The sequence below is a fragment of the Pteropus vampyrus genome, unplaced genomic scaffold (genome assembly GCF_000151845.1).
Source record: "Pteropus vampyrus isolate Shadow unplaced genomic scaffold, Pvam_2.0 Scaffold165, whole genome shotgun sequence".
Classification (NCBI taxonomy): domain Eukaryota; kingdom Metazoa; phylum Chordata; class Mammalia; order Chiroptera; family Pteropodidae; genus Pteropus; species Pteropus vampyrus.
The window spans coordinates 295,686-303,042 of NW_011888946.1; the positions used below are offsets into that span (position 1 = coordinate 295,686).

The 7,357-nt window shown below is 35.1% G+C and overlaps 1 protein-coding gene across 1 annotated transcript in view; it reads right to left on the reverse strand.

The window, feature by feature from the left end:
• ANK3 (ankyrin 3) overlaps positions 1-7,357 on the reverse strand; it is a 596,679-nt gene that overhangs the window by 166,567 nt on the left and 422,755 nt on the right. The window lies entirely within an intron of this gene.

Here is a 7,357-nt window from a genome sequence, read left to right on the forward strand (position 1 = left end):
TTTTTTTTTTTTTTTATAAAACATTGTGAACAGTATGCTTTAAACATTTCTCTCTGAACAGTCATTGTCTTCAGAAATAGACCCCAAAAAGATATGAATTTTAGGAGACACTTTGTGGGGTAGAGCCCAAGTTTATTTTATCTATTTCAAGTGACTGATGCATTTTTTTTTTCTATTAAATCCTGCACCTTTAATGTGTTTTCCTGTAAGTTTGTGTGATACATATTGGCTAATGAGTGGCTGACTAAGAAACATCTGATTAAGTCAGCACACACTGAGGTAAAGCAGCATCATGTCACTCAGAGCCTTGCCTGGGTTCATTTGAGCACAAGATGTCAAAGAGAGACAACAGTAACTCCAACTGGGAAATCTGTCAGTACCGTAATAGTCACCGTGCTTCCCATGTACACTGGGCTAAAATGTGTTCACAGGCATTCGTTAATCTCACAGAAAACACTATTTTTTTTTTTTTTAACTACTATGGAGGAACAGCCATATGTAAGGACAATATGACATTCCAATCATGGTCTCTTTAAATCCATAATTCCTCCTCCATGCTTCTTTACAGGTGCTATGGTTATTTCCAGACTGCCAAGGAAATAGGTGTATATATGAAAAACATTATCTATGTTGGTTCCTTATTCTGAGTAGCAGCAGTATGAGTTTAAAAGCTGTTGTTCACAAATATCAATCACGTGATAAATGAACTAGGGTCAAATGGAGTTACATTTTTTGTTGTTTGATAGCAGATAAAGTATTTGCCACCAGGTATTGACCATTCCCTATATGTTAGGCACCGTGCTAAACTCTTTCTTATTCAATTCTCGCAATCCTCACAATGTCATATACAATCTGAATTATAAAATGCCCATTTTACAGATGCAGAAACATCTAGCAAAACCAATATTCAAACTGAAATCTGACATAAACTCATGGTTTAAAAAGCACTTTAAAATGAAAATTTTCAAATAGACACAAAGTTTGAGAGAAAAGCATGAAGAGCTTTATGCACTGACTCATCATCCTGTTTTAATAATTATCATTTCTTTTATCCTCCCTATTTTTTCTTGTTGAAGGAGTTGAAGGAGGAAAAAAATCCTAGGAATCTTATTCTATTCAAAAGTGCTACAATTTAATTGTCTCTAACAAATAAGGATGTTTTTAAAAAATCACAATATCATTATCATAACTAACAAAATACAAATAACTTCATAACACCAAGACCCTGGCAATGTTCAAATTTTCTCCCATTATGTCCAATAATCTCAGTTGGGTTGTTCAAGTTAGAACATCCATATCTTCTAAATTGAACTGTCCCTTCAGAATCTTTTAATCTCCATAGGAGCCCGACTCCACCCTCTTTCTGCCATGTCCATATATTCATTGGAAAAAAAAAAAACCCTGGGTTATTTATTGTGTAGAATTTCCTACATTCTGGACTTGGCTGATTGTATCCTCATGGTGTGTTGTTTAGCATGTTCATTTTATCCTGTATTTTCTATAGACTTTTCTAGTTAAATGCTTCTAGCCATTATACATTCTCCCATCTGAGGAACTCCTGATATCTCATAATTCTTAGTTGCTAAAATATAAATCAGTAATTAATTAATTAAGTGAAAGAAAGAGACCTGAGTAAAATAAACTTGTTTTGGTAATGCTGGTGAGGAGTGGACAGAACTAGTGTCATCGCTCTAGACCAGCGGTAGGCAAACTTTTTCTACAAAGGGTCAGACAGCAAATATTTTTGGCTTTATAGGCCATGCAATCTTTATTATAACCACTCAGCTCTGCCACTGTAGCACTAAAGCAGTCATACACAATATGCATAGAAATGAAAGTGGTTCTGTTCCAATAAAACTTTATTTACAAAAACAGATGCTGGGCTGGAGTTGGCCTGGCGGCAGTGCTTTGCTGAACTCCAGTCTAGACCTATGAGCTTAACGACTGAAGATTTTAACTGTATTTAACAGGTTACAAAAGAGGAAGTAAAACTATATGCTGTGCATTGTACAGCTTTGATCTTCTTTGATGTAGACTATTTTCTGGTGTGAATGAAAGCTCAGAGAAGATAAACTTTTTAGCTATCTTGCTTGTTTCTGCTGTCAGAGTGTAAATGTGTGTCACTCTAATGACCCAAGCAGCACAGTGGATGGATTCAAGACCTGAGACAGCAGGTGTAGTGTCAGGCTAGGTCTGTAGGAAATAGTCTAACTGGAGACTTACTGAGCCCAAATTGAGATATGACACATAGAGCTCATCACTTCCCTATTGTGAGTCAGGGCTTAATGCTATTTCCCTTTAAAAATGTGCCCTTGCTTGGTTGAGAAGGACTTAATTAACCTTTATCACAAGCAGGCTAATTTTAGTGAGAGGAAGAACTCCATTTCTAATTTTGTTCTCTTCATGTACTCTCATATATCCGTGTACTCATACAGCAGATGTGCAGATATCAAAAAGGTGCCTGGAGTTTCTAACTCCCACATTTTTCTACACCTCTCCTCTCCTTTTAGGGGAAATATTTTATATTTCTACAGCACTTAAAGTACTGTAAATGGCTTATACTACTTAATTTCATTTTATCCTCACAACAATCTACTGAAGATAAATATTGTTAACTCCACTTGACAGATAAATAAAGGAACAGAACTGATCGGTAATTTGTATATTTAAGAGGAAGCTAATCAGAAGCAGAATCAGAATTCAGTTCTAGACCCTCAGGCAGTGGTACTTTCATTTAGGGATTAAAATGCCTCTGTATAAAGACTATTGTTTCTTATCATTGTCAAATGGAGCTTCTGGATGAAACACACACTTTTACATTCCCGAATCAGGTATGACTGCTCTGTCAATCAGAAACAAATCTATATGACAGCAGTACCTTTGGACGACTCAATGGGACATTTATATTTTGATTCCTCAATTAACTAATAAAAATGTTTATGCCCTGCTTACACACAAGGCCCAGTGCTACAGTTCCACTGTAACCGAGCAATAAAATTATGTAACGCAAGCATATCAAAAGAGCTCTATGATGTTAGAGGGAAAAAAAGGACTTGTTTAATAGAATTCTCATTTGCAGTTGGTGAAACGTAAGCTTGTACATGCTTACCTGGATGTAATTAGGCAGGACATATGAAGCGCCTTCAAATCTATAACCATACATATAAGGCAGAAGTTGACTGCCACGGTGGAAAGGGCAGGAATGCTAAGAGAAACCCAGCACTGATGCCTAGGCACACGCCCTAACACTGAAGCTGAGACAAATGAAAGACCCTTAGCCCAGCACAAGCCTAGCAGGAGCAGCAAGCAACAGTAACCAACTGTGGAGGTCAGGCAGGAGCATGGTGAGAGATGTCCTCTGTGTAACAGGTGAGCAGGGAAAGCTGAGGGTGGTGCACCAACATCAAATAAAATTCGCTGACCACCCCCTACCCAGCCCCCTAAGCATAAGGCAAAGGCAGCCCTCCTTTAGAGAAATTTAAAACTTGACTAAATTGGCTCAACCTTCCACTTTTACAGCCTGACAGAAGACGAGGCATGCCTCTCTTCAGACAAAGATACTATGTACCTTGGTCTCTCCTGTTTTGCCATAATAGTCAGCATTCTATTTAGTAGGATAGGTGAACAACATGCATTAAAAGTTAGAGAACTTCAGCAAAGAGATATGGAATTTCTGAGTCAAAATGAAACACTTGATCAGAAAAACCACAATATCAAAAATTAATTCCTTTCATGGGCTCATCAGTAGATTTCACACATCTGACTTTAAAGTCATGTCAATATAAATGATCCAAACTGAAACACAAAGGGAAAAAAAAGAATGGAAAAGAAAGAATAGAGCATCCGAGAGACATGGGACAATATAAAAGAGCCGACTAAAGTCACATAAGGAGAAGAATGAGAAAATGGGGCAAAAGAAATATTTCAAGAGATAATGGTTAAGAATGATCTCAAAATAATGAAATATATTGAATCACACATCCAAGAAGCTCAGAGGACAGCAAGCGAGATAAACAATAAACAAACTCCACCATGAGACACATCAGTCAAATTGCTAAAAATGAAAGAGAGAAAATCTCAAAGACAGAGGAACAACGGACATATTTCCTATAGAGAACAAAGATAATACTGTAATTACAGGAGACTACTTATCAGAAATTATGCAATCCCGAAAACAAAGAAGTGCCATCTTTACATAGTGAAAATAAATAAACGTCAAATAAGAATTCTACGCCCAGAGAAAATATCTTAAAAAAATCAAGGAGAAATGAAGACTCTTTAAGATAACCAAAAGCTAAGAGAATTCATTATGAGAGGACCTGTAATACAAAAAATGTTAAAGGAAGCTCTGTAGGCAGGAATATGACACCAGACAGAAACTGAGATCTACACAGACATCTAGAAATGAAAAAAAAAAAAAATGAATGTAAATATAAAAGCTAATTGACTGTCTGAAACAAAAACCTTTAATAATAAATTGTAGGATTTAAAATATATGCAAAAGTAAAATGTAAGACACCAACTGCACATAGATGGGGGGAAGAATTCGAACTGTCCTATTGTCAGGCTCTCACACTACATGTAAAGTGATATTTTTGAAGATAGACTAATAAATTAATAATATAGGAAATACAATATATTATTAAGTAAAAAGATAGAATGTGAAAAATATGCTCTCATTTTTATACATAAGTATATGTATATGCACATTCTGAAAAGGCTGTAGAGAAATTGATCCAAACGTTAACAACATATCTCTTGGTGAATATTTTTTTTTTTTTGCAGGCTTCTCTAAACAATTTCTATGCATCTATTTGGACATTTTACAGTGAAAATATGGCTGCATTTCTTTTTCATCATTACCTGCTTTGCAGCCCACCACCATCTCTGCCTCAGGTCCCTCTTTCTTCCCTCCGATAGCCATGGAATGGTTTTACCTGCTGTTTAACTTTCTTAATATTTAAACTTTGAAGGACCCTTTTAAGACTGGAGACATCCTGAAGGTAAATATATATTTTATTAATTTTTTTCTCATTAATATAGAAAATGGAGTAAGACTAGAATTAAAGACCTAAGTGTTTTTCTGAGAAGAAACCTGAAAACTTGGAGAAAAATGAATTCAACTTGAGTTTTGAAGCTGACCTGAATTCAGTGAAAACAAAAGTAAATGCTACTCTAATTCTGTATAAATTAGCTTTTGATAAAGTGTTTTTTCTTGTACCAAAGCTATATTCAGTGTGATGGAATACATTAACATTTCGGAAATTTTTGTTTTCTAACTGATGAGGACTTTTGAATTCTTTCAGTTTAATGACCTATTCCACAGATAAGGAAGAGACCAGGGAGGTAATGTAATTGCCTAGAATCACAGAGCTTGAGGCTTGGCCGACACTCTGGGGTTCCCAATTCCCAGGCAATGTCCCTTTCCTTTCTCTAAGCTCTTTGGGCTCATTTAAAAATGACTATTTTCACCTCTAGCACAGTAGCATTTTATTTCATTTAACTTTTCCATTAAATTATTCAATGTAATCATTATTTACTTTAAAAAACTTAAAATGAAAATCTGATTAACGAACACCTTCCTTCTCTATTATTTATGCCTTCTCCACCCTTTTTTAAAGATGGTGGATAAAGACTCAAAAAAGCAATCACATATATACACACATACCTTTTCCACACAACAATAAAGGAAATTGGCTCTAAAAATATTATATTAAACATTAACATGATTTGGATAAATATTAAGAATTTTGACTGAACGAAATTACGGTACTCAGTAGGTTTAATTCTCTCAACTTTATGGGCTGATAACTTAATCAAATGCTGAACAAAACAACATGGACCACTGCTGTGTCCCCTTGTGTAGGGATCTGTATTCTCTCGTTATATTTTTTTTCAGTTTATTCATGTTCTCTTATGCTAATTTCCTTCTATCTTGATTATCTAATAAAACTTTTCATTTATAACCTACACTTCTGGAAGGCACTAATCACTAAAGTTGGAGAGTGAAAAATCTCAATTCAGAACATGTTTTATCTTCAACTTTTAGGGGGAAAAAAGCAGCAAATGACCTAAAAAAACAAGCTAAGATCTCTGTCTTGGGATATCTACGAATTCAGTATATTCCATCATATTCTTCTATAGTAATATATATTGTATATTACATTATATTGTATGATGTTATATTATACAATAATCATTTTTTATAATAAGATCCTCTAACTCCAAAAGTAAAAATTTTTACTATGCTTCCCAAACCATAAACTGTGTTAGAAATGTAAAGATTTTTAATAATGAGTTTAGAGGGTAGGGAATTTGATCCTGGTTCTAATATTATTTCAATTCCATTTCTTAACATAGGTCTAGTAGAAAGCACATTTCATAGGCAAGAAGAAGACTAGGCCCTAAATCTCTCTTTTATATACCCACTTTCTTGACAAACGATATTGGAAATGTGCCTTGTCCTCTATAAACTTATGTTTTCATTTGTATAATGGACAGAATGTCTCCAGTGCCTCTATCACAAGACTGCCAAGAAGAGATATGACATAATTCACAACAAAAGGAGAAAACTCACAAATATTCCATATCTCTTATCTTATTTCACATACGTGATAGCTCTAGAAAGAAGTACTAGCTAGTTTTTTCCTTTAGAGATGAAGAAACTAAAACTCAAAAAATAAAAATAACTTGCCCAAGGTCACAAAGCTGCCATGGCACTCTGGAGCCAGAATATTTAGGTTCAAATCCCAGGCCTATTCCACACTGCCTACATAGCCTTAGGGAAGTTTACTTAATTTCTCTGTGTCACAGATTTATTATCTATAAAACCAGGCTAATAGTAGTACCTATATTATAGAATTGTATGAGGATTAAATGAATTAATAAGCATGGAGTCTTAAGAATGGTGCTTGGCATTTAGTAAACACTATAAAAGTGTTACCTATTACTATTCTTTTTATTATTTCTAATATAGTATAGACATTTAAAAAAATCTCACCAAGACATTAGGAAAAATTGAGGTAGAAAGGACATGCAGACCTGAAATAATTGGTGACCTCTAAAAAGGTGATAAAGCTGGCAGTTCTTAGGAGGAATGCACAGCTCAGCACTGCCCAGTCTGTGAAAACTTCAGAAGGCCCGTGGCTCGGTAGATAGTGGCAGAGAGGAAGGGGAAGAAGGATCAGGGCCATGGCTGGCATAACATGATAGGTACACGTGATGTATAACATGATATACACGACAGACCATGATAGAAACATGTGAATGTCATACTTTTAAAAACGGGTGCTTGTAAGAAACAGCTACCTCTGCTGGAAAATGGCAGAATTGCTTGCCTATTATTTCTTAACCTCTC